Source organism: Triticum aestivum, chromosome 2A (assembly GCF_018294505.1).
Source record: "Triticum aestivum cultivar Chinese Spring chromosome 2A, IWGSC CS RefSeq v2.1, whole genome shotgun sequence".
Taxonomy (NCBI): domain Eukaryota; kingdom Viridiplantae; phylum Streptophyta; class Magnoliopsida; order Poales; family Poaceae; genus Triticum; species Triticum aestivum.
The window spans coordinates 608,866,646-608,881,478 of record NC_057797.1 but is presented as its reverse complement, the minus strand read 5'-3'; the positions used below and the strand labels follow the sequence as shown (position 1 = coordinate 608,881,478).

The following is a 14,833-nucleotide window of genomic DNA, read 5'->3' as shown; positions in this document are numbered from 1 at the left end:
GATCGGAGAGAGGCGCATTACCTATTCGAAGTTGAATCTGGTGGCTCCATCTCAGTATCCCCACGGGCTCCCCTCACAACCTATCGATTCCACAAGCGAAAACAGAGGAACGAGCTGAGATCTACGGGCCGGAGAGAGGAACGGGAGGGCGACTAGGGTTTGAATTCACTCACCATTTTCTGAGGACGAAGGCTCCGCCGCCGTTGAGAACGAGGGCTCCGCCGCCGCCACCGAGAACGCTAGATCCGCCGCCACCGGAGAAGAAGGGGGGCAGAGTGGCAGGCCCAGCACGGTCGGGCGGCAGGGCACGGTCAGCTGTTTTGAGGAACAATTAAGTTGGACCCACATGTCCTAACATAAACGGGCAGGCTTGGTTGACAACCAATTTAACCACATTTAAAATCCATGTCGTGCGTGGGCTATTTACCTGCTCAAAATTGTCGCCCCACAGCCATTTGCTCGAACAACGTCGCACTCTTGCCAATTCACCTCAAAAACGTGGCACAGGAGCTATTGGCCCCTTCTCAGCTCGCCGCTCCGCTCCATCCATCCATCGATCCACGCTGCTGCAGCTGCTGCTTCTCCACCATCTCAACCCCCCTGCTGTTGCTGCTGCTGCTGCACCTACGTCGGCTGCTCCTCTTCCATCTCTCCGCTGAAAGCCTGCTGCTGCTTCATTGCTTCACCGACCTGCAGTCTCAGGTTTATGTCCCCGTCTCCAGTTCTGTCGTCGCCTCCTAATTTTATAAGCTGACCGCCTTCGGATATTTATACGTACTTTATTCTCACTGGTTAGTAGTATATCATTTCACTGGCTTTGGATCTTGCGGTGGATCTGGATTTCACTGGCTTTAGATCTCAAGGTGGATCTAGAGTTTATATGTTCTTTCAAAAAAGAGGGATCTGGATCTAGAGGACGATACTACCTCAAGTTAATTAACTCTGGATTTTCCATCACTTCAGGTGGATCTAAAGCGGACCTCCAAGAGGAGCACCCACGGCGCTACTCTGCTTCTCGAGGAATCGCTGCAATGGGAGCTGCCTCTGTCACCTCAAGCTCGGCTTCCAGCTCAGATGCAGATTCTTACCACATTATGCTTTACTCCGAAAAAAATCGTTGAGAATAAAAACTTGCTCCTATGGTTTGGATGGGCTGTTGAAGTCTCTGCCTCCATTTGTTTCTTGGCCTTTTTGCTACAAAACCTTCATTCATTCAGCAGGTTGTTTACATGTTTCAGGTGCAGCACAAGCATAACTAGAGAGCCAAGATAGAGCCAGAGATGGCTGGAATAATGGTGAGTGCTTCTACCGGGGTGATGAACTCTCTCCTGGGTAAGCTGGCCACCCTGATGGGAGAGGAGTTTGCCAAGCTAAAGAACTTGAGGAAGGAGGTTAAATACATCAGCGATGAGCTGAGCGGCATGAAGGATGCTCTAGAGCGCCTTGCAGATGTGGACGAGCTAGATGTACAGATTGAAGGTGGAGGGATGCGGTCAGGGAGATGTCTTATGACATTGAGGATATTATCGATGACTTCATGTGCAAAATTGGGGAGAAGAAGAAAAATCTGGGTTTGTCCACGACACTATTCAACGTCTGAGAACTTCAAGGGCCCGCCATCAGATTGCTGGCCAGATCGAGGACATCAAGAAAATCGTGCGTGAAACAAGTGAACGTCGTGAGAGGTATAAGGTCAATGTCCCCACATCGTGCAATGTGGCTGTTGACCAACGGGTTGTCGCTCTCTATGAGGATGCAGCTAAACTTGTTGGTATGGAGGACCCAACCAATGAGGTTGTTGGCTGGCTAAAAGATGAGGAGAAGAAGTTGAAGGTGGTATCAATTGTTGGTTTTGGAGGTTTGGGTAAAACAACACTTGCCAATCAGGTATACCATAAGCTGAAGGGGGGATTTCATTGTGGTGCATTCGTGCCAGTGTCTCAAAAGCCAAATATGCCGAAACTTCTGCATAGTTTATTAACCAAGCTTGGGTGCGGACAATCTTTTCATGACTGTGAGTTAAATTTTCTTCTTGACCAAGTCAGAGAAAATCTAGAAGACAAGAGGTACTTACTTTTACTTTGTATATTGTTGTTGTTCACATGTGCCTCTGATACTTAGATTCAATATTATGTTCTGCTATACGAGAATCAATATTTAATTTGATAAAGAATATTTTCGTCTACCTTGAACCTTTTGAAAGCCTTGATATTCTTTTGTTAATTTACTTACCGCTGTACTGATCTTCTTGCAGGTACTTGGTTATCATCGATGATCTATGGGATGTATCAGCATGGAATATTATTAAATGTGCCTTCCCAGAAAATAATCTTGGTAGTCGATTAATAGTAACTACAAGAATCAAGAATGTGGCTGAGGCATGTTGTTCGGGTCACCACGAGCACATTCTTGAAATGATACCTCTTAATGAACAAGACTCAAGGAAATTGTTTTTTGGTAGGATATTTGGCTGTGAAGAAGCTTGTTCAGGTCAACTCAGAGATGTTTCAGTTGAAATTCTCAAGAAATGTGGCGGTCTGCCACTTGCTATCATTAGCATATCCAGCCTATTATCGAGTGAAAGTTCCGACCAAAAGGAGAGGTGGAAACATGTACTGGATTCTTTGGGGTCAGTGCCGGGTACAAATCTCACCTTGGAAGCAATGAGGCAGATCTTGAACCTTAGCTACAAAAATCTTCCTCGCCACCTCAAGACATGCTTCTTGTATCTTGGTATGTTTCCGGAGGACTATAAAATATATAAGGATAAATTGGTAGGTCTCTGGATATCCGAAGGTTTTGTTAGTAAAGCACCTGGACAAAGCCAAAGACAGGCTGCAATAAGTTATTTCAACGAGCTTGTCAATAGGAGCCTTATTCAACCTATATGGATTGACACGGATGGGTCAGTGATATCTTGTAAAGTACATGATATGTTGTTGGATCTTATCTTGTACAAGTCTGTAGAAGAGAATTTTATCACTGTAGTAGATAACTCAGAGGCCATTACAGGAAAGCTTCAAAAGCCCCGTCGGATGCTCTTCAACTTGGATGGTGCAATATCACCAGGCATCGTTAGTATGTCACAAGTGCGATCATTTGTAAGCTGGAGAGGGGGAGGTTCCATGAATATGCCTTCTCTGGCAGAGTTCAAGTATCTACGAGTTTTTGTTGCCAAATTCAGTCATCGTTCTTCTCCTAAAGCAACTTTGGATCGCAAAGACAGACCTCGTTCTGCTGGTTGCACTTACTACCAGAAAATCGACCTGACAGGACTGTGTAAGTTATATCAGCTGCGACATATATCGATTGATGGCTGTACAATGTGCCAGCTAGCTACCAACCGAAATTAGCAGGCTACAGAAGTTAGAAACATTTGATATAGATGCGTCATGTATCCCAAAGGATATTTTTCTCCTGCCTCACTTGTTGGATCTGCGTGTTCTAAACGTTAAAAGGCTGCCTGAGGGCATTGGTAAAATGAAATCACTACAACGCCTGGGTTGGTTTGACACGCGTTACACCTCACTCGACAGTATCAAGGGCCTAGGAGAGCTCACCAATCTGAGTACTTTATCTCTCATAACCAGTTTATCTGAAGATGTGGATATGGATGTTCTAAACGCTTCTTTGGGAAAACTTTGTAACCTCGAGTTTCTGCACATATATTCACCTTGTTCTTGGATACCTGAGGCAATAACGCTGTTGCCTCCTCCCCCCAACCTTGTGAAACTCAAGTTCAATAAAAGCTCCCACGTCCCTAACTGGATTGGGGAACTCCATAACCTCCAGATCTTAGATCTCATTGTTGAGAAGCTGGACAACGATGTTTTTGGTGTTCTTGCAGAGTTACCCGCCCTCATCGACCTACGTTTACAGTTTGGTGCCCTGGAAGAAACAATTACCATCGATGGGGCAGCATTCGCAATCCTGAAGCGGTTTGAAATCAGCTCGAGTATCATGCCACGCTTGGCCTTCCAAGCTAGGGCAATGCCAAAGCTCCAGAGCCTCTATCTATATTTGAACGCCAGTGGGTGGAAGAAGGATGAGAATGCTCCACCTACAGGTATCGAGCACTTGTTAGCACTTGAAATAATCGATGTACAAATATGGCAGTATAAGCATCTAAAGAGAAGTGCGGAGTCAGCCATTAGGAGGGCTATCAACATGCATCCCAGCCATGCTCACATTACAATCAATATCAAATTGTACTGATTTAATGATAATCCTCGTTATCAACCATGACCAGCAGCTGGTACGTTCAAATTTACACTCAATTCTGCAGCTGGTCTATCTCTTATCTGTTTCCTGGCAACTACTGGGTGATGTTCGTCTGTTCCAGTTTGGGCTGTAGCTTGCCTAATACCGTACCTTTATTTACTACTCCCTCTGTCAAGAAATATAAGATAGTTTAGATCACTAAACTAGTGATCTAAACGATCTTATATTTATTTACAGAGGGAGTACTTTATTACTGTACCTTCTTTTTTTTTGGTTCTAGCAAGACTTCTGTAGATCTATGCAGGTTCAGAACTGGAGATGCCTCGAAATAAAAAGTTCATAGCTCTACCGACACTTTTTTGAAATTTGAATTGTTATAGTTTCCCTTATGAATGGGCATTAAACAAGTCTTTGCAAATGTTTAGGCCTGTGTGTCCAGAATAAGGTTTGAGGTGCATATATATAGGTTGAAGTAAATTACTTCAACTTTATATGTTGGCACTGTTTGATTAGCTCAGAAAACGAGTAATTTTGAGAGTTCAAGCATTTTGATAGACACTGATTTTCAGGGAAGGAAGTGGAAGTTTTTTCTTTGGGGCACCGAGGTGCGATACACGAAGGAATATTGAGATGTCCCTGGCATTTATGCCAAATTGAGCGGATGGAACATCAAGCTATCATTTTGTTTCTCATTTGTCTCCAAGCTGATGCGTGATCACATACGCTTTGCCTGGCTTGATGGTGGGCAGGACTTCGCACTTGTTATTGTTGCGCACGTACGTGTGCCTCTTAATTAGTTCATCAAACTGATGTTCCTTATCTGATTCAACTGAATTTTTATTCATTGTACTGTTTGCATTTCTCAAAAGGAGAATCAAGATGTCGTATTTCGCTACGTTGATTCCTATGCGAGATTGTGTTGGATCGCTGGATGTTCTATCTATATATTTTGGTAGACAGATGTTGTATGAGCGTGCAGGGGAAAGTTTCTGAGTATACTATGTACATGGCACTAGCGGATCGTATGATGAAGTGAACGGATGGTTGCCGGGAATCCGATCGATAAAGAAGCTGGATCCAGGCGCCGCTGCCTCAGCCAACCTTCGTCGGAGCTTCTCAGGCTCCGTACGGGCCATCCATGGCCGTTGCTGGCTGACGAGCAGCAAAATGCCATCGCACGCCCTAAAAATGTTTCAGTATCTTGTAAAACAGGGGAGGTAGCACAATGCAGAATTTGTTCGTTGCTAGCTAGCTTCATGTAAAAAATGCCCTTAGAAGTTGTTCCACGCTCGAGAATATGCCACATCACGTCGGTTTATCCTCGTGATTTCCTTTTGTGTTGGAACAGATTACCTATGATCCAGTTCAGTGATAAAACGATCTTGTGACTTGTGCAGGGAAGATGCAACAGTAAAAAAAGAGACACACATAATTGTGTCGTGTGTCTCTGGTTGGCCTTGGCTTGGTTGGCCTCGAGGCGGGTCAGGTTGGGATGAAGTAGCCCGCGTCCCCGTTGCCATGGAGCAGGAGATGTCCTCTCGTGGCCTACGGATCCTTGGGCGGCGGCCCTATGGGCGAGGCGGCGTCGTCCGGCGGCTGGAGACGTCTGCAGGCGACGCTGGCCAGTGTACTCGGCCGCGCGGGTGGCGGATCGCTGGTGGAGTCCGGCCATGGCGTGGTTCTCCGTTGCGTCAGATCTGGAGGTTCCCCTTTCTCCTGCTGCCTCTATCGTCGTCCTGGTGGTTTGTGGCTGCAGGCTCCGGTGGTGGTGAGCCCTGGTGGTGTACTTTGGGTCCGGGGGAAACCTTGGCCAGTCTAGCCGGCCGGCGGCAGCGACGCTCATGGGCGTCGCTTTCCTTCATGAAGGCGCAGCTGAGGGCCCAATCTACCCACCCCATTCCGGCCGGGTGAAAACCTTCAATCCTTTTCGGATCTGGCGGCAGCGGCGCTTTTTGCGTCGTGACCTTCCTGGAGGTGCGTCAAGGGCACTGGGGCTCGGTTGGGAGTGCAGAGGATCTACAGGTGGAGGGGATAGGACCAGTGGTAGAAGGTGGTGTTCGCGAAGGAGGAGCGGCGTTGCATCTGATACGTCGACAATGGCGGGTCTCAGCGGCATGGAGCAGCGGGGTCTCGCTGCTGGGCGTGTGTTGATGGACGAGTGCAGGATGGTGGCGTTGTCTGGCGTCGTGGTGGCGTCGACGGCAGCTAGACCGGGCAAGGTAGATGCAGCAGTACATCTTTGAAGATGGATTGGTGGCAGGTGGCTGCGGCGGCCTCATACCCGACAGGCGTCCTGGTTGAGGAGTGCGCCGGACCGGTGGGTGACCCATACCCGGCAGCTGTCCTGGATGGGAACTCAGGTCTTAGATGTTAGGTTTGGCTGCGAGGTATGTTTGATATTAGGCCCAGACTATCAGCATCCCTTCATTAAATGAATAGGAGTAGCAACAGATGTTGCCTAGACGGTGGCTTCAGACTTACTGTTATATTTCTTTGTAAGGTCTTTTGAGAATAATTAATAAAAGCGGGTAATAGGCGCCGGTGCGCCGGCGGAAACTTTCGGCCGGTCCTTTTTAAACCATTATATTAATGCGCTGACGGCTGTTAGATAATCACGGCACAAAGTCAACGTCTCCACGCATTGATTCTCCCTACCCGGAAAAAGTGGATCGCAAACAAAGTGCAGCCCGCGCGCAGCAACTGCTGTGCCACCGCCCACCGGGCATGCGTCCCCGGCTCCAGCACCGCCAGTCGCCATTGTCGCCGCCGCAGACCTTCGGCATCCCTGGTTCGCATCACCTCGTCGCGCAGGTCGCAAAAAATCACTGCCGCCACGCTTCACGGCCAGCAACGCCCCCTCCATTGATGCCGCTCGCCGGACCTCGCAGCAGGTTTCAATCTCCCGTCGTTGAAGCACACATCATCTCCAGTCCAGCATACATCGCCGTCGGCTGCAACTCCGAGTGCTAGTCCTTGCAGCCTCGCCGGCGACGGGCGCCTCCGGTTGTAGCTCTGGTGTAGATGGCTTGCAGCTCTTGTGCATGCGGTTGCAGCTTCCCAGTACATGGTTGAAGCTTTTTAAAAAGCCGGTTCCTCATCTAGCAAAGAAATTGAAAGCAACAAAAAATCTTCAGTTACTTGATTGAAGCAGAAAAAGATGCTGGTTCCAGCAAAATCGAAAGACGGTGGTAACAAATTCTAGGCTGGTTACAACAAAATACTAAACAAAACATGATGGTAGCAAAAAATTCTAATGCTTCTAGCAAAAAAGATGGGTGGTTGAAGCAAACATTCTCACCGGCTGCACCAAAATTTGCAATCCCAGTAAAAAAGAAAAAAATACTTCTGTACTCGCATGCATGGAAATCGCTGGTTCCAGCGAAAATGCTTAATGGTTCGAGCAAAAACAATGGCTGGTAGACGCAAAAAAGAACCTGCTGGAGGCCGTGGCTGTTGGTTCCAACATTTTGCTGCCACTGTTGTAGCACCTCCTGTCGCCCGTTCCAGCAAAAAAACTGGCCGGTTCCAGCATCGTCGGCGTTGTAGCTCCCAGTCGCCGACCGCCACGGTTGCAGCTCCACGCGCCACAGGTTGTAGCTTCTGTCGCTGCGGCTGTAGTGCCGGGCGCCGCCGTTCGCAGTTCCCCCCGCCGCCATGGTTGTACCTTCCTGATTTACCTCTCCCCCTTCCTCCGTCTACTCTACATCAGCGCCCGGCACCTCCCATGCAGCAGCGCCGAGCAGCCCCAATGCACCCTAGTCTTCCCTGCCATGGCGCCCATGGCCGTGCCGCATGGTTTGGGTCACGAGAGAGGGATGGATGTCGCCCATGGCTGCCGACCAATAAGAGTGTGTTTGGTTGCAGTCATGGAGTGGAATGGCATGGGTCCAACCCGTTCACGAACCTCGTTCTCGCGTTCAGTAGGCAGGTGGAACGGTCACCACCTGGTTCCCACGGACAGAATATTCGGCCCAGATCCGGAACCGGGTGAGACCTCCAAATTGGGCGGACGACGTGGAACCGGTCTCTTTCCTCGCGCTCCCGCAACCTTATCCTCTCTCGTGCAGGCTCCTCTCCCTCGTCTCTCCCCTCCATCGATCTACGCCACCGGCCTCTCCCCTCCTCTGGTCTGCGCCGCCGGCCCTCGTCGTCTCGTCCACCTCCGAAGCACAGCCTTCCTCTCCTCTGAAGCACGTGCGCGGCAGGCGAGCGACTGCGAGAAGATCTTGAAGCTGGGCAACAGTGGCGGCACACGCCGGGAGAGTCGCGCTGCCGCGCTTGATCTAGGCGCCATCCATTGACCGACTGAGCAAGCGCCGCCAGAAGCTGCGGTTGCGCGTGGGGACGGCAAAGCCAAGCCTCGCATCCAGCCGGCCGCCATGTTCAACTGTCGTATATTTCTTCTAGCTGCTGTTTATCTTGTGCTTTGAGTCCGATTGGTGTACCTACACTCTTTTTCGTCGCATGGATAGATGGACTCGTTTCGTTGCTGGTCAAACAAAAATTGCTCGAGTCAGATTTGTTGATGCTCACACCCTTGTTCAGAAATCGAACTCAATGTTTACCGAGCATTGTTGCATGGATGGATGGATGACGACTTACAAATCCATTCCATTCCATTCTTCAAACCAAACACCAAAACGTAATCGTTCCGTTCCTTCGATTTATCCAATACCAAACACAAAGACGAAACCGACCCATTACATTGGAATGGAACCATGTCATTTCATTACACTTCGTTCCTGAACCAAACATATCCTAAAAGGGATGAGGAATAACTGATTCTGAAGAGATAAGGTAGTAGTGGTTTGAGCGGTGAGTGAGTCCTACCAAAACGTGGCACTTGCGGGAGCTAGCTGTGGCCATATGATGAAGCTTGATCGTACGCCTGGCACGCGACCGGCGCGACGTTCGGCCGGCGCGCCGATGGCAAATATTTCCCATTAATAAACATTAATAAAGTGGCTGTATGCATCGTCTAGATGCAGAGGCCGGAGATCTTCCTCCTTTTCTAAAAAAAAGATGTCCTTTCGTACAAGACAGCCTATAGTCCGACTGGTTCACCAACAAAACCCGCCTTCATTTAAAAAAAAGCCTTCTTTATTTTAGGAAACCAACAAAACCCACCTTGTTTGCTCAGGCCGGGGCCCGTGTACGTAAAAAGAGCTGGTTCAAATCAAACTACGTATTTTTTTTCTTTTTTTTTCCTAATAACTTCAAAGTGCACGCGCACCAACTAGACAAAACGAGCGGCCGAACGCGAGGCGCTCGATCAGCCTAGATCGTGCGGTCATCGGCGTCAGGTGGTACCTGGTCGGGAGCGACCGAACGCGCGTGTGGTTGGGCCTGCCCACAAGCGCCGTTCTCCTGGTCCAGCCTGTTCGCATCGCGCAGGACGCATCCGTGGCCCGCCCGCAAGCGCCGCTCTCCTTCCCTCATCCATTTTCCTCTCTTCTCGGTTCTCGCCCTGTTCGTTCCATTTCTCCCCCAAATCCGGCGGAGAGAGGCAACCAGTGCCGCCGCTGCAACTGAAGGCGAAGGGCAAGACCACGGTGGGGATCCGCTTCTCGTCGTCGGTGCAGGTACGGGCCGCGGCTGCAGCAGAAGGCGAAGGACAGCACCACGGTGGGGATCCGCTTCTTGTCGTCGGCGCAGGTACGGGCTGCGGCTGCAGGCGAAGGTGAAGGGCAGGACCGCGGTGGGGATCCGCTTCTCGTCGTCGGCGCAGGTACGGTCGCCCCACAATTTTTGCCTCACATCTCCTGGTTCCCCATTTTTTTACCCTGCCGTGGTTGGGCCCCCCGTTATTCGCTCGCCGAAGAGGGGTTCTGGGGTTTCCGGTGGATGTCCGGCGAGTACGAGGTAGCTTTCACGGAAGTCGTCGCCCGCGACTAGCTGGTCACCTCCAGTGGATTTTGGGAGTTCCTGTTTCGTCAGGGTGAGTCGAGCGTGTGTGTTCTAGGGGATACGAGTTTCATGGCGATTCACCTCCGTTGAGCGAGCTATCTAGCTAGCTTTGGCGTCCGTCACACGTAACTTGCCGCATTGACTAAGGTAGTACCGTATATACTAGTACATCTTTGAAAATTTGAGCCAACACACTACTCTAGATCGATGGATATCCGCTTGTGTGCCGGGATCTGGTTGCTGGTTAATATAGATGATGAGTTGATGACCGGTTATCCTCATTCATGTGCAAATGCTAACACAAAGTAATATGCCCTTATATAGTATCTAGCTTTTGTATTATACATAGTTTTTTCTTTCGTAAGCTCCACCACACCTACAAATTGTTCCTGCCTTCGCCACTGCATCCAGGGCCGGCCCTGGGGCATGGGCAGAGGGGCGGCGGCCCAGGGCCCAGGCCGAAGGGGGGCCCATGACGTGTATACATATAGAGTATAAGCAAAAAAATAGATAAGGAAAAAATTGTGTGAAAAATAAATGAGATGTGCTTGGCCCGTCAGGTAGCTAGGTAGAAAGTTAAAAAAAAGTAGCTAGATAGAGATTAGCGAAGCATCAGCCACGACGGCCGCACAGCGCACGTGTATACATGTGAAACAAATCAATCAGAAGATCTGACTTGTGCCTTCAATCGTCGGTTCGTCTTTCGTCGTATCGTCGGCCCGTCGCTCCGCCGCTAAGCACCTTGGCTGCTCGTTGTCGCTGTTGCGCGCGGCAGTCCGGCAGACTGTTGTTGTGCTGTGCGGCCGTGCCGGCAACCCGGCCATCCGGCAATAGGTTAATACGTTATACGTATGTGAGCGTCAGGACTCAGGACAGTACGTATCCACGACTCCTGATCCATTCATCGATCCCTCAATTTGAGTAGTTTCTTTACTAGGTATTCAACTATCCATCCGAAGTTTCAAAATTTTTATGTATACTCTTCTACATAGTATACATTCAGTCATCCTAATCTTTAGTCATTCTATGTCCATATCTAGGGTTTCGATCATCCGATCTATAAATTTCTAATTCTTTGTATACTCTTTACTTTTATATAATTTTAGGACACAGCATGCTACGTTGCCTAAGAAGCTTTTTCGGATGATAACTCATCTGATGTTGACCTTGATAGTGCCCTTAATGACTTTGCATCAAGAAACACCCAAAGAAACCTTTTTTGAAGCAAGGGAGTATTATTGTTGTCAATGGAGTGAGTCGAATTTGTTTCTTTTTTGAGGTAATCATGTCATTTTAGTTTTGTTTTGCTATCTTTTGAGTATTTCTGTCGTAATATGGCATTGTCCAATAATTATAATAGTCAAATTTCAAACTAAAGATGTGTAGTTAAAAGATTACTCTTATATATATGTTTATGTATCACACGCACACATACATATATATGATCTTACGACATAGGGGCCCATGTCGTCGAGTTCGCCTAGGGCCTCCCAAAACACAGGACCGGCCCTGACTGCATCTGTATCATGCAGATTCGGCGAGGTATTCCGGCGTATTGCCCACCGGCCAAACTGTCTGATCCAGCATGGCGATTTTTTTTTGATTTTTTGGCGGCGATTTGAGTTGGAATAGGAGGGAAATACATAAGAGTATCGAGAGGATAGTTCTAATGTTATTGCTCAACCCTCTGAAAATTCATCCGTGTGGTTTCTCTGTTTTCTCGTAAGTTGCATGCATATAAGTAACCAGTTGGCTAGTTTGTTGTCATAGTTGCACAAAAATGTAGATGTAGTTGGATCACACATAGATCTCAGTTGGCTAGTCAACTTATGAAGTTGCACAGTGAAGGCTAACCAGTTGCACAAACGATGGTATTCAGATGAATACATTGTGTAAATCATGTTCAAGCAGTATGTGTGTTCTTTTTGGTTGCACATGCATGTGTGCTCTGTTGTCACAAGGGTATGCATTCATACAGGAGTTTGCAAATCAAAGCAGTACATATCCTAGCTGGCTTAGTCACACTTATGCAGTTGTACATGGAATGGCTATATAGTTGTAGAGGAGAGGTGTGTTTGACTTTTCATCATTTTTCATTTATCCTTGTACTAGTTTTGTTTTGCCATTATAATAACTATTTTTGGTGGGTTTTCCTGACCATGTTCTGTGTTTTGTTTGTTCTATGCAAGGGCCTGTAAACAATTCTTCTCGGTGGAACTCGAAACAGCCCGCCAAGCGGCAGCCGCGTCATGCTGATATCAATGGGGAGGCAGAGGATGATGAGGTAAGTATCGTGCAAGGTTTTTAATTCGACGAGTCGTTCTGGGTAGCGACTCTTGACGAGTCATGCTGTACCGATCGACTAGTCTTGACTAGTCGAGGTGTTTGAGTCGACTTCTAGTTACGACTCATCGACTAGTCGTTCGACTCGAAAACAATGGTATCGAGCAAGCAGTGTGGGTACATTTCCCTTTTTTGCTCACACACAAGTAACTTTTCCATGCATCCTTTAGGTTGGTGACCCATTCCGCTTCGTGAAACATCGGAAACGTAAGGCGGCCACGCAGGTTGGAATTGTAGCTGGAGTTGGCACACCGTCTACAGCATGCCGAGGTAACATGAAATGGCATTAGCATTTTTTTTACACAAAGAAACCCGGGATATTATTTTTTACACAGTTGCACAAAAACCAGCTAGGTGTTGGCATCCTGAACTTTTATAGTTGCACAAAAATCAACTAGGAGTTGGTATCCTCAACTTTTCAAATAGTTGCACAATAGCATCATACGAGTTGGCATCCTCAACTTTCATAGTTGCACCAGAACCATTTGGGAGTTGACAGTCTCAACTTTTTGAATAGTCTCATAAAAATATCACATGAGTTGGCATCCGCAACTATTTTAGTTACACAAGAACCAATCAGGAGTTGGCATCCCCAATTTTTTTAATAGTTGCACAACAGTGCCACATGAGTTGGCATCTTCAACTTCTTTAGTTGCACAAGAACCATTCACTAGTTGGCATCCCATGTGTTCACATGCATATGATTTTCTAGGTTTACAGATGCACTTGAATATAGTTGCACTACTTATTTGGAAGACTATAATCTGTCAAATTCACTATTTTTTTTCTATTTCTTGTGTTTAGATAGGCTAAATTCATCATGTTCCTCAGTTCAAAATTCATTACATAGCTATACAAACACACAACATGATTTGCATGCAAGAGTACTTGCAGTTGCACAAAATAGATGATGTAGTTGCACAACAGCCATCATAAAGTTTATTTTTGGAATTCTGCATACAAATTTTTAGCTAAAACCAAAATGAATCTGAAATTATCTGAGTTGGTATCTTCTACTTTTATATGAGTTGAAGATGCCAACTACTGAACCCCACAAGTAGATGGATACGGGAGGGTTGTCAATTGCACACTTGTATTGGTTATGTTGCACAAATACAAGTCAGAGTTGGTTCATTTTTTCTCAAGCTTCTTTTTTTGCATCATGTGCAGGTTTTACAGGTTATGGGGATGGATGAACTGATTTAGATTTGTGCACACAATTCTAAGCTACAAAGTCACATATACTACTGTGTGGAAAGATCAAAGGAAAAAAACACATATACTGGTTGGAGTTTCTACCCTTGTCTGGTCCTTAACAGCGCGGGCAACTCCGGGGGAAACCCTAGATCTCCTTGGGATCGAGCGATGGAGGTGCTTTTGCGTCGTAGTCCCTCTTCAGGGCATCGTTTTGGAGTTTATTCCGGTTGAAGGGACCAGCGACGCTGGCGGCGCACGTCTGGTGGAGCAACTGCCGATCTACGGTCATGGCGGACGGTGGAGTCGTCTTAGATGTCGTTCCCTTGTCGGGGCATCGTCGTTGCAGTTTGCATCATCAGGCTCGGGATGCTCCGGGGGAAACCCTAGATCCGGGTCTTTTGGATCGGACGATGATGGCGTTTATCGCTTTCCCTCTTGGGGGCATCGTTTTGGAGCAAGTGCTGGCTGGAGGGATGGTGGAGCGGTGCTTCATCCCACACATTGAGGGCGGCGGATATCGGCGGCATGCGCTGTGGAGACTCGGCGTCCGATGTGCGGTGATGGACTCGCGTAGGAAGAGGTAGCTGTCTGGCGTCATGGTGACGTCGATGGCGGAGTGGCCAGACAAGGTAGAAACCTCAATATCTGCTTTGAAGATGGACCTGTGGAAGATGGCGGCGACGACACATGCGAGTGCGTCAGACCGGTTTGTGCCCCAGACCCGGTATGTGGCTCGGCTGGGGCTTCCGGCTTTTGATGTTAGGCTTAGGTGAGTGGTTTGGGTAGTGGCCCAGCTAGCACCCCTTCATCATATGGATAAGAGTAGCGGCAGATGTTTGCCAATATGGCGGTTTCAGACATATTGTTGTAATACTTTGTAACGTCCTCGAGAATAATCAATAAAGTGGCCGCATGCATCTTCCAGATGCAGAGGCCGGGGGTCATCCTCCTTTTCTAAAAAAACCATTTAAAAAATACATACTGATTTTCTTTTTAAAAAATAAGGCAAACATATTTAAAATACATTTACAAAATAAAATATTTTTAAAATTTTGAATTTTTAATAATTTTCTTAAGAAAATACTTCATTTTTTTACTTAAACAAAAAACTAAAACTAAACTAAAAATTTTGGTTTAATATTTTTACTATTCTAGATTTAATTTT

General features: G+C 47.4%; 1 pseudogene; it reads left to right on the top strand.

Annotated features, from left to right (window-relative positions):
- The first annotated feature begins 447 nt into the window (after positions 1-447).
- Positions 448-5,577, top strand: LOC123189718 (disease resistance protein RGA5-like; annotated as a pseudogene).
- Positions 5,578-14,833: the final 9,256 nt, after the last annotated feature.